This window comes from Schistocerca piceifrons, chromosome 4 (assembly GCF_021461385.2).
Source record: "Schistocerca piceifrons isolate TAMUIC-IGC-003096 chromosome 4, iqSchPice1.1, whole genome shotgun sequence".
In the NCBI taxonomy this organism is placed as follows: domain Eukaryota; kingdom Metazoa; phylum Arthropoda; class Insecta; order Orthoptera; family Acrididae; genus Schistocerca; species Schistocerca piceifrons.
Window position 1 is genome coordinate 191,985,352 of NC_060141.1, and position 16,106 is coordinate 192,001,457.

General features: G+C 38.8%; 1 protein-coding gene across 1 annotated transcript in view; it reads left to right on the forward strand.

The window, feature by feature from the left end:
* The window catches only part of LOC124794653 (cytoplasmic aconitate hydratase-like), a 327,246-nt gene that overhangs the window by 231,018 nt on the left and 80,122 nt on the right, over window positions 1–16,106 (forward strand). The window lies entirely within an intron of this gene.

Genomic DNA, 16,106 nt, shown 5'->3' on the forward strand with positions numbered 1-16,106 from the left:
ATCAAGTTTTCCCTTAAACAGGAGTAGATGTTATTTATGTTTATTGCAAATTAACACTATTTCCTGGATTGCTAATAACTACAATTAATCTCAAAGTTTAGGAAATTAGTAATTTTTACCACAGGTTTTTCTGTTGCTTTAATTGAAATCTCATTTTGTTTATTTGATTCTATTTTTTAATAGTATTTTTTTTTAACTCAACAGATATAAAAAATAACCAGCATATTCAGTTTAAAGTTATTTGTTCACTGTCCTATAATAAATTTTCCCAGCCAAAGTGTAGCCCCACTGTGAATGTTGTTCTTGAACACAAGATGAGATGGTTGATATTCATAAGCAGCTCGAAATAGCCCTGACTACTGTCAAACAATTGGCAACTGCTGCGAGTCAGTGTGTTTGAAGAGCTCCTGAGAGTTGTGTATCTGTGGCACCAGTACCAAAGGTACATAAAGTACTATCGTCTCTTGTGGATGCTTAGTCCACTGCAGAAAATTACTCTTCCACTTGAATGTGAGCGGCATCTCGGTGGTAGATCTAAGCATCCTTCGACAGGCACCAGGGAGGCCTCAGGGCCCCAACCAACAAATTCGAGGTTCTGTCTTTGTCTGAAAATTGAAACTGAGCCAGTGGGACCCACTTCATATGTTTTGGGAAAACCAGTCTTGTCCTGTCAAGCAGAGGCAAACACAATAGGTTAAGGGTAGGGGTCTATTGTCAGCAGTTGAAATTTATGGTGAGTGATAGTATCCCTTAGGAAATGACAGCAAGGGACAGGAAAGGACACCGGGTGCATTCAGTGTGTGTTCGTGGGGGCCTCCTTCAACATGTTGAAGAAGCTATTTCGGCAGCCATTAAGGGAACAGCGTGCAACCAGCTACAGATTGTGGCACACATTGGAACAAATGATGCCTGTCATCTGGTCTCAAAAGTCATTCTTGGATCATTTCAGGACTGTCAGAAAAGGTTGATAAGACCAGTCTTGTGCATGGAATTTCAACAAAACTCACAATGTGCAGCATTGTCCCAGAACTTTTTGTCCCCCCCCTTGGTTCTGAATGAAGTGGAAGGACTGGACCCGAGACTTTGAGAGCTCTGTGACAAGCTAGGCTGTGACTTTCTGTGGGCCATGGGGTTGTGAACTGTAGGAAGCCCCTAAATGGGTCAGGCATGCACTACACATCAGAGGCTGCTACTCAAGTACCTGACTCTGTTTGGTGAGCACATGAGGGTTTTTTAGATTAGACAACACTCCATCCAATCCAGATAACAATATCTATCGGAAATCCAGAAGTATCAGTGATAGATTGGGGGGAAAAAATGCTTTCCATGGGTGAGAATATTAAAATCCTGGTAGTTAAATGCCAGAGCTTTCACAGCAAATTGCCATAGTTTGAAGCACTCCTGAGAAGCAGTGAAGCTCTCACAACACTGGGTACAGAAAGCTAGTTGAAACCTAAAGTTGATCGCAGTGAGACTTTTGGTGAAAATTTAAGTGTACTTGAAAAGGGATAGGCCAATGGGAAATGGATTTGGTGTATTCGTTGCAGTAGACAAACTCAAATCCATTGAGATGGAAATAGATGCTGCATATAAGGTTGTCGGGGCAATTCTCAGTGTGAGGGGTGGGTGCAAAATAGTAATTGGATCCTTCTGTTGCCCACGAGACTCATCTCCTGATGTAACTGAAAACTTCAGAGAAAACCACAGTTCACTTCTACATAAGTTCCCCAATCACACTGTAATCATCCAACAAATAATTGAGAAAATTACCATTTTGTTAGTGGTGGGCATGATAACACATACTATGAAACTTTACTAAATGCCTTCTCTGAAAACTACCTAGAACAGATAGCTAGAAACCCCACTCATGAAGGAAACATATTGGATCTAATGGCAACAAATGGACTTGACCTCTCTGAGAATGTCTGCATTGAAACTAGGATCAGTGATCATGATGTGGTTGTGGCAACAATGATTACAAAAGTACAAAGGGTAACTAAAACAAACAGGAAGATATATATATTCAGTAAACAAAATAAAAAGGTCAATAGTGTCGGGTCTCAGTGAGGAACTTGAAACTTCCACCACAGCACAGGGCAGGAGCATGTAGAGGAACTATATCTCAAGTCTAAAAGAATAATTGACCATGCACTGCACAGAGATGTACCCAGTAGAACAATTCATAGTGAGAGGGACCTTCCATGGTATATGGAAATTCCTAAAGAAGTGGAGATTACTGCATAATTGGTGTAAAACAAAGCATAGATGCTGAATGAAATAGTTTTGGCTGTCAAGAGAGCAATGCACGATGCCTTCAATGACTCCCATAGCAGAATGTTGTCAAATCATCTTTCACAAAACCCAAAGATATTCTGATCATATATAAAGGCTATTAGTAGCACCAAAATTGGTATCAATTCCTTGGCAAATGAGACAGGAACTGAAATTGAGGGTTGCAAAGCGTAAGCTGCAATGTGTACTCTGTTTTCAAATATTCTTTTACAAAGAAAACCTGGAGAAACAACCAATTTAATCACCATGGCACTGAAAAGATGAGTGCAGTATGTGTTAGTAGTGTTGAGAAACTGCTGAAATTATTGAAATTGAACAAAGCTCCAGGGTCCTACGGAATTCCTATCAGATTCTATGCTGGATTTGTGGCTGAGTGAGACCCTCTTCTAACTGTAATCTATTGCAGATTCTTTGGACAAAAAAATGTGCCCAGTTATTGGAAAAAAGTACAGGTCACGCCCTTCTACCAGAAGGGTAGTAGAGGTAATCCACAAAGCTACTGTCCAATATCCTTGATACTGATTTGTTGTAGAATCTTAAAACATATTCTGAGCTCGAACACAATGACCTATCTCGAACAGAATCACCTCCCCCATGCCAACCAGCATGGATTCTGAAAACATTGATCATGTGAAACCCAATTCATGCTTTCCTCACATGGCTTACAGAAAGCTGTGGATCAAGGCAGTCAGGTGGATATAATATTTGTTGATTTCCGAAAGCCATTTGACTCAGTGTCACACCAACGCTTTTTGTCAAAAGTACGATCACATGGGGTGTCAAGTGCAATTTGTGACTGGATTGAGGACTTTTGGGGAGGACACAGCATGTTATTGTGGATGGGGAGTAATTGTCAGATATAGAAGTAACTTCGGGAGTGCCCCCAGGGAATTGTATTGGGACCTTTGATGTTCATGTTGTATTTTAATGACCTTGCGACCAATATTTAGATTAACCTCAGACTTTTTGCAGGTGATGCAATTATCTACCATGAAGTACTGCCTGAATGAAGCTGCATAAATAGTCAGATCTTCATAGATTTCAAAGTGTCACAACTGGCAGCTTCCTTTAAATGTTCAAAAATGTAAAATTGTGCACTTCACAAAAAAAACATAGTATCATATGACTATAACATCAGTGAGTCACGGATGGAATCGACCAACTTATAGAAATAACTGGGTGTAACACCTAGTAGGGATATGAAATGGAATGATCACAAAAGTTAAGTTGTGAGTAGAGCGGGTGGTAGACTTCGGTTTATTGGTAGAATACTGAGAAATGCAATTAGTCTACAAAGAAGATTGCTTACAAGTCATTTGAGTGACCCATTCTGGTGGGTGGGACCCATACCAAACAGGACTAATGGGGGATGTTGACTGTATACAGAGAAGGGCAGCATGAATGGTCACAGGTTTTTGTAATCTGTGGGAGAGTGTCACAGAGATACTGAAGAAACTGAACTGGAAGACTCTGGAAGAAAGATGTCAACCATTCCGAGAAAGTCTATTAACAAAGTTTCAAGAACTGGCTTTAAATCATTGCTCTAGGAATGTACAGCAACCCCATACATGTTGCTCACATAGGTACCATGAGGATAAGATCAGAGTAATTGCTGCATGCACAGAGGCATTCAAACAATCAGTTTTCACATGCTCCACATGTGAATGGAACAGGAAGAAACCCTAATAACTGGTGCAATGGGACACATCCTATTCCATGCACTTCACGGTGGTTTGCATAGTGGGATGTAGATGCAGATACAAATCTGGACCATTTTAAAATGAATGCAGCTGCTTTTGTTGACCAGTTTGTTATTGCAAATGAGGTGTGCCCCACCACTTCACACAAGAAAGGAAATAGTAACAACGAAATACTAAAAACATTCAACAGCCAAGATTGCATAAGTATTTCTGTATTTAAGACAACTGGTTTCAACTGACTTTGCTGTAAACTTCAGGTCTTAAAAATCTTTTTGTTGTGAAATGTGTTCATTGTACATTGTACCTCACACCAAGTTATCATGTGGATACAAATCAGCACATGTCCAGCCTGTGTAAACAATGTGCTATGTAACAAGCATCTGTGAGTGATATATATGATCATGGCCATCTGCAGAATATTTTTATTATCACAAACACTTCATAATATGCTGATTTTGTCAAAACCGGTTGTCTTAAATAAGGAAAAATTTATGCGATCTAGGCTGTTGACTGTTTTTAGTAAGAAAGACAGATTGCTCATTCAGTATTCTCAAAATGAGAAAATTCAATAATGAAATTGGCTAAAACTGGTGGCTCTGCATCAAGTCAGTGAATACTGTTTCATATGCATTATAGACAGAATTTTCTAGAATCTTATTCGTTACCTTCCAAAGGGTAGAACAATTACTGCCAAGTACTATGGATATCATCTTGAGCCACTGCATGAAACTCATTGTGAGAAATGGACTGGTTTATTTAGAAAAATCATCATTCTTCAAACCCACAAAGGTTCTTTGACAGTAGGAAATGTGACCAATTTGAAGTATGAAATGTTGGAACATACATTCTATTCAACAGATGTGGCACTTGATGTGTTCCACCTGTTCTGATATCTAAAGACATAGGTTGAGTTCATGTTGCAAAGTGATGCAGTGGTTAGCCCACTGGACTTACATGCAGGAGGGTGACGATTTAAGTCCCTGTCCAACCATCCAGGTTTTTCTATGATTTCCTAATTTGCTTGGGGCAAATAATGGGATGGTTCCTTTGATAAGGATACAGCTGATTTCAGTCCCTATTCTTTCCTAATACACACTTGGGGTCTGTCTGTGATGACCCCTATCATTGACGGGATGTTAAACTCTGATTTTTTTTTTTTTTTTCTAAATTTTGATTTCAATGTAGTTGTGACAGCCATAGATTCATATTCTGCAGACCTTCCAGAAACACTGTTGAGGAATGGCATCATATTACTGGGGAAAAGATGGAGAAAGTATAATGACTTAAGCAGGACTAAAAAAATGTGCTTTTATACCTTATAGACACAATCTTTCTCTTCCAACTACAAATCTGTGCTGCAGTGCTAATCTTTACAATTTAATATCACTAACTTTAATTTCTAAGTGGTTTAATAATGACTTCAAATAATGTTAAAACTGTTTAATTGTTAAAACAATTTTGTAGTGACAAATGAGCATATTCAATTTTGTAATTGCCATGCTTCCTTGGGTGTACTCCTTTGTCTCCTGCTCAATAATATTAAAGTGGAAATGAGAAGAATCTAAATGACTGTAGCAGCAGTGTGTGTTAAAAGTAGAAATGATCAAGAGAGTTAGATTTTCCTTCTTAAGTCTATGAAGGCTCTATTGATTGCAGGAAATGTTTTCAAGCAAATAAATACAAGGAATGTTAGGAAAAAAATTTCACAGTTCTCATTGTAAAACTTTCTGGAGCAGATATTCTACTGTAGAACAAAACGGAAGATTAAAACACTGTGCACAAATAATTGTTTTCAAGTCTTGCTACTAAAAACATTAGAGAGAAATTTAAAAATAATTTTGTGTATGTGTTTACTGACAGAGCATATGTTTTAACTGAATCCAAACAAGAATGAAACATTTAAATCACGTTTCTTTGTAGAAGAGCAGTTTTTTTTTTCCAGGTGACTAACAGTTATGTCTTTGCTGTAACAAAATACTACCCAGTACAAGCAGGTATTGCATTTTGTAACTGACGCTGCATATTACTTGATTAAAGCCATGACACAATTGAAGTTATATTTAAATATATGACATATTAGGTGTGTTAAAGTATTAGTTGGCAGTAATATATTTATTGATTTGGAACTGCAGAACCCTAATCCCTTTCAAAGTGGTCACCTTGGTGATGGATACACTGCTCCCAGTGCCTCTGCCACTGTTGGAAACTTTCCCTCCATCCCCTCCCTCTCTCTCTCTCTCTCTCTCTCTCTCTCTCTCTCTCTCTCTCTCTGGTTTCTGTGCCATACCCATAAATCCACAGGTGATCACCTGTGGTCAGTGTTCAGGAAGTTACAGTTACTGTTTGCACTGTCCAGCATGTCTCGTGATTTCTAGATGGTACCACTTCTGCTCCATTGTCAGCATTTTTTATACGAATTTCGCACACACTCTCTTAATGCACAAATTATTGGTCAAAATAGAATGTACCATTCCAATGCTTACCCTTGTCTTGCTAACAAATTCCCATACTGTGATATGGTGGTCTTTCACAACTAAGGTCAGCACTTGCTTAATTACTACGTAATCATCTTGGCTATTTGCGGTCTGCCTGGACATGGTTCAGTTTGCACTGATATGTGGCCTTCTTGGAAGTGATAGTATCACTCTTTCATCAGTGAGTTGCTCATTGCTTCATCCCTAAAAGTGTGTTGAATCTTGTAAATGGCTTCCACAAGAGTATTGCCACGTTTTAGATAGAAAAATTGAGAAGTGATACTGCATAAAATTCCATCATTTTATTAGTTCCTGAGATCTAATAATCACTTCTTACACATCAGCCCTTGCATGCCGACTTCCAGTGACTGATGCTCTTTCCGCTATCAGGTAAAAATTCATGATTGCACATCAATGTCCCCCTATAAATCTCTGCTGAAGGGAGTCTTCTGCACTTAATTTTGTGTGGGAGAGGAGGAGGTTGGATACTTCTGGAACGCACACCTTATTTTCTTATCATCACGGAAACTGTTAGAGTGGTCTTCAGCCTGAAGACTGGTTTGATGTAGCTCTCTGTTAGACTATCTTGCTGTGCAAGTCTCCACATTGCTGCATAACTATAACTATTGCAACATGAATTTATTTGAATTTACTTACTGCAGTCATGTCGTCGTATCCCTCTCCAATCCCCCCCTCCTTTTCAGATACACTTCCCCCCATAATCAAATTGACTATTCCTTGATGCCTCAGGATGTGCCGTATCGATCTCTGTCTTTTTTTTAGCCAAGTTTTGTCAAGAATTCCATTTGTCACTAGTTTGATTCAGTACCACCTCACTACTTAAGTTTTAAGTTTTCCCCCTGTAATTTTCAGGATTCTCCTGTAGCACTGTATTTAAAAAACTTCTCTTGTCTTCTCTGCTTTTCTTATCTGTTTATTTTCCTGTTTGACTTCTGTACAAGGCTCGTTTATTTGCTGCCCAACTAACACAACACATCTACTACTATTCATGATTCATTTCCCAATCTCATTTCTTCAGCATTCTGTGATTTAGTTTGACTATATTTCATTACTGTACTTTAACTTGTGTTGATGTTAATCTTGCAACCTGTTATCAGTTCTGTTCAACTACTCTTCCAAGTCCTTTGCAGTCTCTGACAGTGTCAGCGTCATTGGCAAACCTTCTCTTCATGTCGTGGGTCCCCTACAGCTGTCACCGCATCCCTCATTTCAGTCATAAAACACCCCAGTCTCCTCCATTCTTCTTCATCCTCTTCTTTTCCACTGTTCTCCACCACTTTTTGGATACACTTTCTTTGGCCATGTGCCTTCTTTTATTCTTTTGATATGCCTTAACCTTACAAACTATCTTTCCTCTATCTTATACATGGTACTATGATGAATCCACCTCCTCTCTCTAATTTCCTCATTTCTAATGCAGCCATGTCAGGAAATTCTATGTGCTCTTCTCAAGAGATCCGTTTATAAAGCTCTAAGTCCCTTTTTGTTTCTTTCTGCGAGTTCCCAACAGTCACTCCCATAACTTGTTATTGATTTCATGATGGTTTTGTATAATTGCATTTTAACTTTTAAACCCATTTTTGAGGACCGAAGTACAGTATTTAATTTTTAGATAGCCTCCCATCCCTGTCTGATTCATTGTTAGATATATGTCGCGTCTTTCATCACATGATAGCATACTATCCACATGCTTGAACTCTTTGCACACTTCAAGTTGATGTCCACCAATGTCCAAGTTATTTCCCTCCTCTCACAATGTAGATATTCTGTCTTCTCAAAATTAATTTCCAAATCCCACTTTTTATATTCTGCCAACAATTTTCCAAGCATGTGAGACATCTCCTCTTCATTACTTGCTGCGATGATCTGATCATCAGGATGGAAAGCTGAATACATAAACAGGTTCCCTACCTCAATCTCTATGCCCATACTCTTTCTACACCTATTGCCTTCCGTAGGCAGACAGCATCCTTGTTTCAGTCATTTAGTTATTCTGAAGGACTTTCTAGAAATTTCTGTTCCCACTTTACACTGAGGTGAAAAAAGTTGTGGTATAGTGATATGCACATATACAGATGGTAGTAATATTGTGTACACAAGATATAAAAGGGCAGTGCATTAGTGGAGCTGTCATTTGTACTTGGATGATTCACGTGAAAAGGTTCCCGATGTGATTACGGCCACACAATGGGAATTAAGACCTGGCATGCGGTATGGAAGTTGGAGCTAGATGCATGGGACATTCCATTTTGGAAATTGTTAGGGAGTTAAGTATTCTGAGATCCATACTGTGTAGTGTGTGTTGAGACTACCAAATTTCAGGCATTACCTCACACCACAGACAATGCAGTCTCCACTTAATGACTGGGAGCAGCAGTGTTTGTATAGAAATATGAATACTAACAGACAAGCAGCACTGTGTTAAATAACCACAGAAATCAATGTGCGACATGTGATGAATGTATCTGCTATGAATGGTCTGCACAACAGCATATTAAACAAAGAGAACTTGAGAAGCTGACCACGGCTGAACATTGCTGAGAAAATAGGCATAAAATACAATTTGAAAAAATGAGGGTTTTCTCTCAAACATCGTATTGGGATTCTGCTATCTAAGAAGTGGCCAAAATTTGAATAAAATAGCAAAAATTGTAACAAAGATTAGGAATTTAAACATAGTAGGGCATGGGGGCAGGTTTTGGACATTGAGTTGAAACAGACGTAGGCTAGACGCATGTAGGGATGCACGAGCAGCAGTTTCGAATTTGGCGCCAGTTGCTAGCACCTTGTGATGTCGTCACTCAGTCCTCTGCGGGGCAGAACTGTTGCTCAACTTGCCTTCCACACATGTTCCACTCCAGCCCTATCTGGAAGGTTCCAGACACTACCATTACATCTTTATAAGCAGTACAGTGTGCCAGCCTCAGCAGTCAGTGATTTCAACTGCTGGTGACTATGACTTGAATGTTTTATTCAAAATGACACAGCTTGTAACCCAAGATGATTTTATTGAATCTAGTTGTCTTTTTGAAGTTACACTGCAGTTGGAAAATCGGATGAAGTAAATCTTGGGATGCTTTTTATATGCTAATGTTATTATAGTATTTTTGTCTGTGTACTTGCAAGTATTGTGCCTCTTCCATTACACAGAATATCTCGTACATGCAAATCATCACTGACACTGTTTTTGTAATTGCGTCCTGTTACAGAGACAATATGACAGTATGGTTTCACAAGTAGTTTGTATATGGTCAGAGGTGTTACGTTTTCTATGAGTTACAATTTTTTACAAAAACTTGTTGGTTATGAAATTTATTTTACCAATATTTATTTTACCAATATTTTGTTGAATATGTTGAGTCTGAGGAAGTGAAAATATTTCTAAAAATCACTACAGTTACCAGGTACAAGATAAATAATATATAGTTTGTTATTGAGAAATTTTTTTCCTTACTTTTTTGTGCACAAAAATTTCCAGCTCCTCATGAAATTCATTGTATGTGATTTTTGGAGTGGTGGAGTACCATAAGATCTCCTTCTGTGCTTTTGAGTGGTTTTTTATGTGTGTTACTATTAAATGAAAAGTGCTATATTACAAGACCATCATCAGATTTTAACTGACTATTATCACCAAAGTAATTACAATGTCTGTAAATGATGCTGGGAAAGGTGTTACATATCTAGATTGAGGCACAGTTTTGACAGTGTGGTGGTTATACAGTGTTAAAGGTAAAAAGTTAAACAGTAAATAAACGTGAATGGAGCAAACAGGAAAAGCATGAACACTATACTCACTTACATCAGTTTATCTTAATAACTGTACCCAATAAAATGAAATAAAATAAAATAATGAAAATAATAATAAAATAATAAAATAAAATAAAATTTGTACTCGGCATGGCTACTTCAAGAGGTACGAAACATGGAGTGTGATACAGAAACCAGTCAAAAGAAAAAAACTAATACCTGTAATTACAGAATATATGGAGTACATAGCCAATCTTAATAAAATAAAAGAAATTGATAAATACAGGAAATTGGAGAAATATGAAGGAACAGACAGTGTGACAAGTACTGGAAAACTGAGAGGACTATACTTATTATGCCTACATTAGCGTGGTGGTAAATATAGCAAAAGGAAGTTTTTTCTCCAGGTTTGAAACATTCACTCTCTGGAATGTTTTGAAGGACATTTTAGACCTTATAAATGGAAGAAGTTTGATTCTTCAGTCAAAAGGTTTCTGGCCTGAATTCTTAAGCAAAGCTGAAAAATGGCTACAATATTGGGTCTGAGTCAGTTTTCTCAAAAAAGAAAGGAAGGAACAGGAAGGGTTTTCTTTGGTGAGTCTGATTGGGGTAGTAGTTGAGCACCTGACACACTCCCAGATGATACTGAAGAACAAAAATTTCAAAAAAGAGGTTTTTGACATAATCATAGATAATATTATTCGTATAGACAAGATTGTTTCTCAGGTGGATTCTCTGTATGAAGAAATGAGAAACATTTGTACAACTTTTGAAGCCATTCTCAGGATAAATTCAACTTTGTATTATAGTGATATGATTAAGAAATTAATACTAACTTATCAAATAAATAGAAATGTTTAAGTCAGCGAGTGGAGCTGCTCTTCCAGATTTGACAAAGACAACAAAAAACAAAGGGATTAAATTTCTTCTTATAAATGAAATATATAAGTGGAGTTTATGAGGTGTGTTTCTTGAAGTTTGCATTTTGCTCAGGATTTTCATTACCCTATCAGTGACTGTTGTTCAGGTGAGAGAATTTAGTAAATTAGCATTAATCAAAAATCATTTAAGATCAACTTTAGGCCAAGAGAAACTGAAGCACCTATCACTGTTATCAATAGAGCATGAACTTGATTCTAAAATGAACTTCAGTGATGTAGTGGATAACTTCATCAGCTGCAAGAATAGAAGATTCAGAGTTTCATCTGCAGTTGTACAGAGTTGTTCATCTGGCACTGAAAGATCCTATCAGACTTTTTAAATAAAGAAAACGAAGTATGCTGCAAAGGTCTTTCGCTAAATGTTAGGTTCATCATCATCACCATTATATGTGTATTTGTTCAAATACAGTGCAGTGTGCAGGCAGCATTTATTTATTGCTCACATGTAAAACAATGTACTGAAGAATCAGTATTTGTGACAATTCCTGTGGGCTGAAAGAGCTCGAGAGCCCTGACAAAAGTTTGCCCACTTGCTTGTGAAATCAGTGGATGGCCCTGTCCCCATCACATTAAAATCTTTGTTTTCCTTAACACACTGAATAATTTTTTGTGTCTTATCATCAGTCCTTCTAAGTGATTCATCATATGTGGACTCTGAAGGCGCACAAACTTGTACTACTGTAGTTGGTGTTGGTTATGTATCTCTTCTGGCTATGATAATGTGTTCATTATGTTTAAATGATTAATGGAAAATCTCATATAAAGATGTGAAACAAATACTAACAAAGAGGTAGAAGGGCTGGCCAGTACTTACCTCAGCTCAGTACAGCCGATAGATACACAAAACAGAACAGAAAATTTACGTATCCTAGCTTTCGGAACTTTGTTCCTTCGTCAGGGAGGAGAGAGGAGGAAAAAAAGGGGAAGAAGGGAGAGTGGATTCAGTTACTTACAACGCAGGTTATGTAGCAACAGGGGAAAGGTAAACAGGGAGGGTAACAAAGATGGAGGCATGGGTGTCAGAGGGAAGCCAAAGATATTCTGCTGTAAATACTGTACCAGCTTCAAACCAAAGAGGATGCATACAGAAGTAAAGAGGTTTATAGTATAAAGATAAACACAACTATGTAGGATGAAAAGATGCATGAATGGCTAAAGAGGAAAGGGAAGGAGGAGAAGACTGAAGAGTAAATGGGAGTGAGGTTGGTTAACGTAGGTTCAGTCCAGGGGGATGGTGGGATGAAAGGATGTGTTGGGGTGCAAGCTCCCATCTCCGCAGTTCCAAGGGACTGGTGTTTGGTGGGAGAAGCCAAATGGCACATACAGTTTAGCAGGTTCCTAGGTCCCTAGAATTATGATGGAGGGCCTGCCCCATTCATCCCCCCACAACCACCTACTCCAGCCCCGCTACTGGTAAAACACACACAATTCAAGGCAGGGCCACATGTGAAACAACACATGTCATTTATCAGCTGACATGCCTGCTCTGCACAGCCTTTTACATTGGTATGACGACAACTAAACTGGCTGTGCGCATGAACAGGCACAGACGAACTGTCCGCCTAGGAAATGTCCAATACTCAGTAGCAGAGCATTCCCTCCAGCATAATTCTAGGGATCTACGAACCTGCTAAGCCGTACATGCCGTTTGGCTTCTCCCACCCAACACCAGTCCCTCAGAACTGCGGAGATGGGAACTTGCACTCCAACACATCCTTTCATCCCACCATCCCCCTGGACTGAACCTACATTAACCAACCTCACTCCCATTTAGTCTTCTCCTCTTTCCCTTTCCTCTTTAGCCATTCACGCTTCTTTTCATCCTACATAGTTGTGTTGATCTTTATACTATGTACCTCTTTACTTCTGTATGAATCCTCTTTGGTTTGAAGCTGGCACAGTACTTACAGTAAAATATCTTTGGCTTCCCTCTGACACCCATTCTTCCATCTTTGCTACCCTCCCTGTTTACCTTTCCCCTGTTGCTTCATAACCTGGGTTGTGAGTAACTGAATCCACTTTCCCTTTTTCCTCTTTTTTTCTCCCTCTCTCCTCTCTGACGAAGGAACAAAGTTCCGAAAGCTAGGATACGTAAAATTTTCTGTTCTGTTTGGTGTATCTATTGGCTATACTGAGCTGAGGTAAGTACTGGCCAGCCCCTCTCTCTGTTAGTATTTGTTCATTATGTTTTTCATAGTAGTGTACCCATATTCTACTTTCTTATTCATTATTAGACCTTCTCCTGCATTACTGCTATTTGATTTTGTGTTGTTGAGCATTGGAAATTTTACAAATAAATTTCAAGATAGTTAGCAAGTTGGTACTTTCTGCAGAAATGTGTTGTGTAACTTCATACAGAATACAAGCTATCAAAATAGCAGCACACAGCATACCTCTGGTGCTGAACCTATTTATAACATTTTAGGATATATGATTTCCGGTTTTATTACTTAACGAACTGTTAGAATTCATGTAAATATGTTTGATCTTTAAAGTGCACCCTAAATTGAGTTGCATAACATTTGCTGAAAAACATGAGAGTTTGGGCCAAAATAAAATTCTGTCTGTTGGGAAGAGAAATTAATGTATTGTGCTCATTGGTTGTCGACACAATAACAGAATTTGATTGGAGTCATATTCGGTTACCGAGCGGGGTGGCGCAGTGGTTAGACACTGGACTCGCATTCGGGAGGACGACGGTTCAATCCCGCGTCCGGCCATCCTGATTTAGGTTTTCCGTGATTTCCCTAAATCACTCCAGGCAAATGCCGGGATGGTTCCTCTCAAAGGGCACGGCCGACTTCCTTCCCCATCCTTCCCTAATCTGATGAGACCGATGACCATGCTGTCTGGTCTCCTTCCATAAAAAACCAACCATATTCGGTTACTGAGTATAAAACAAAAGGAAGTGTAAACAATGAAATTGTTGTTTATATTTATAGTAATCCTTTCAGCCATCTGTGGTCATCCTTGTATGGAGCCATGTTGTTCGTAAAGTGTTATCACAGTAATCATCTCCAAACTGGATTGTATTACAGGAAGAATGTGTGAAATAGTAAAGGGGAAAAAATACAGAGCACTCATAAAAAAAATTTGAGATATCCAAACAAATTTGTAAATCTGAATTCAATTTTAATTCGTCAGTGTAAATCTTCCCAGAAACATATTTCTGAATAGTGGACAAATAGTTGATATTAAGCATAAACTCTTAAGCTCTAGTGTTGGAGAGATACCTTCCCCCCCCCCCCCCCCCCCCCTTCAAAGTGAAGATATTTGATTACAAAACAAAAGAATTTCCTTGATACACTGGAAAGTCACAGTGATAATGAGTTGCAGCAGTAGAGCAGTGGAAGTTTGAATATGAGTAGAATAAATTCTGTAATAGCAGTTTTCCCAAAATCAGAATGTGAGTTTGTGCACAGCTGCATAATAATAATAAAAGATCAAAGTAGTGCCAGTTGTTTGTGGTTTGTTTGATTATCGTATGTTTGGTTTTCTCCTTAAGTAAGGTAATTTTTGAACATGCTGCTATATATACAGGGTGAGTCACCAAACGTTGCCGCTGGATGTATTTCGTAAACCACATCAAATACTGACAAACCGATTCCACAGACCGAATGTGACGAGAGGGGCTAGTGTAATTGGTTAATACAAACCATAAAAAAATGCACGGAAGTATGTTTTTTAACATAAACCTACGTTTTTTTAAATGGAACCCCGTTAGTTTTGTTAGCACATCTGAACATATAAACAAATACGTAATCAGTGCCGTTTGTTGCATTGTAAAATGTTAATTACATCCGGAGATATTGTAACCTGAAGTTGATGCTTGAGTGCCACTCCTCCGCTGTTCGATCGTGTGTATTGGAGAGTACCAAATTACGTAGGGATCCAAAGGGAACGGTGGTGGACCTTAGGTACAGAAGAGACCGGAACAGCACATTACGTCCACATTTCTAACAACTTTTTATTGGTCTTTTTCACTGACGCACATATACATTACCATGAGGGGTGAGGTACAGGTACACACGTGGTTTCCGTTTTCAATTACGGAGTGGAATAGAGTGTGTCCCGACATGTCAGGCCGTCAGGCCAATAGATGTTCAATGTGGTGGCCATCATTTGCTGCACATAATCGCAATCTCTGGCGTAATGAATATCGTACACGCCGCAGTACATCTGGTGTAATGTCGCCGCAGGCTGCCACAATATGTTGTTTCATATCCTCTGAGGCTGGAGGCACATCACGGTACACATTCTCCTTTAACATACCCCACAGAAAGAAGTCCAGAGGTGTAAGATCAGGAGAACGAGCTGGCCAATTTATGCGTCCTCCACGTCCTATGAAACGCCCGTTGAACATCCTGTCAAGGGTCAGCCTAGTGTTAATTGCAGAATGTGCAGGTGCACCATCATGCTGATGCCACATACGTCGACGCGTTTCCAGTGGGACATTTTCGAGCAACGTTGGCAGATCATTCTGTAGAAACGCGATGTATGTTGCAGAGCTCTTCGATACACACGATCAAACAGTGGAGGAGTGGTACTCAAGCGTCAACTTTAGGTTACAATATCTCCGGATGTAATTAACATTTTACAATGCAGCAAACAGCACTGATTACATATTTGTTTATATGTTCAGATGTGCTAACAAAACTAACGTGGTTCCATTTAAAAAAACATAGGTTTGTGTTAAAAAACATACTTCCGTGCATTTTTGTATGGTTTGTATTAAACAATTACACTAGCTCCTCTCCTCACGTTCGGTCTGTGGAATCGGTTCATCAGTATTTGATGTGGTTTACGAAATATATCCAGCGGTAATGTTAGGTGACTCGACCCTGTAGACCTCTTGTACAGAAGCATGTTCTGTCACCACTTGAAAATCTCATCATTAAAGGTTGAAACTGATCGTGGATGATTACACAAAG